Below are 1,473 nucleotides of genomic sequence, written 5' to 3'. Positions count from 1 at the left end.
ATTAAGGTGGAGGTGGAGAGGGGGAATGGAAAGGGCAACGAAGAGGAAGGTGGGGCACCTACATGCCGTTTCGTAGCGGCAGCAACAGCAGCATCACTGCAACCACCACCACCACCACGATCCTGGAATAAGCACAGACCAAGGCGTGGTGCTTGTCGTGGTGCTTGGCACCTCGAGTGTCAAGTGCTCACAGTCCTCTGCTGGTCGGGCAATGCGATCGGTGGTAGTTCCACTCAAGCGTTTTATAGAGGGCTAGTGGAGGGAAAGTGCGACGACGTTCTCGAGAAAACTCTGGGCGTCGACGATGATCAACTTACTAGTCTGTTCCGGAGGACCTTCAGGCCGGGGCCTGCGGATAATTTCCAGAAATTCCTGGCCTGGCAGTGCTACCGGGAGTCGGGTGGGGTACTGCCTGTTCGAAATAAACTTTACAGGCACGGAACTGTTGTGAGACGAGCCTGCCCGAGGTGCGTACAGAGCGACGAAACCGTTCTGCACGCACTCGTCCGTTGCTGCCCTAAGAGTTTATGTGGAACACCTGCTGTCACGTGTTGAACGGATCCGGTTATCGACTGAATTCCTCGTGAGGATTGCCCTGCCGCCCTCCTTCGGCCGGGCGGGACTGGCAATTTTCATTTGTCTGGTGGCTGTAGCGAAAGAGGTTGTCTGGTGGAAACGCTTGAAAGGGCTGAAGACAGACACTTTCCTCTTTGGCCAAGCCCTCCTCAACTTTTTCAAGCTTCACTTGAAAAGGAAAGTGAGGATGGAGAGGGAAGGGTTGTCTTCTAGCAAGTTTGTTGAAAGGTGGGTGAAGGGTTAGTGTGAAAGGACCGATCTTGAGCACGCGCCTGTGAAAAAGACAAAAAGGAGAGGACTTTTGCCACCCGTGGTTTTCTAGGTTTTTTTTTCCAAGAGCAACCTTTAAATCGATTCCCTTCTTTGCGAGTTTTAATTGTTTAATTTTCATCCCGATATGTCCTTTTGTGTTATTTTATGTGAGCCCCTAATGGCCAATGAAAGAATAAATTATTACTATTATTATTATTATTATTATTATTATTATTATTATTATTACTATTATCATCATCATCATCATCATCATCATCATCATCATCATCATCATCATCATCATCATCATCATCATCATCATCATCATCATAAAAAAGAACGGTGGATGGACCGAATGGTTAAAGTGTTGGTGAAATACCTTAATAATTTTCTCCCAGGTCATCGCGTGCTGTGTTCAAATCCAGCCGAAGTCATATTTCACTTTTAATTCTTTCGGAGTCGATGAAGTGAAGTACCATTTAAGTCCTCGGGCCGACTTAACCCACCCGAGGACTTATCCCTTTATTCTCCTATTCTGCCACACATTTCCCCAAATATCTACGAAATTATTATTATTATTGTTAAACAACATTGTGTATGTGTGTGTGTGTGTGTGTGTGTGTGTGTGTGTGTGTGTGTGTGTGT

Source organism: Octopus bimaculoides, chromosome 20, assembly GCF_001194135.2.
Source record: "Octopus bimaculoides isolate UCB-OBI-ISO-001 chromosome 20, ASM119413v2, whole genome shotgun sequence".
Lineage (NCBI taxonomy): Eukaryota > Metazoa > Mollusca > Cephalopoda > Octopoda > Octopodidae > Octopus > Octopus bimaculoides.
Note: the sequence above shows the minus strand (reverse complement) of the source record.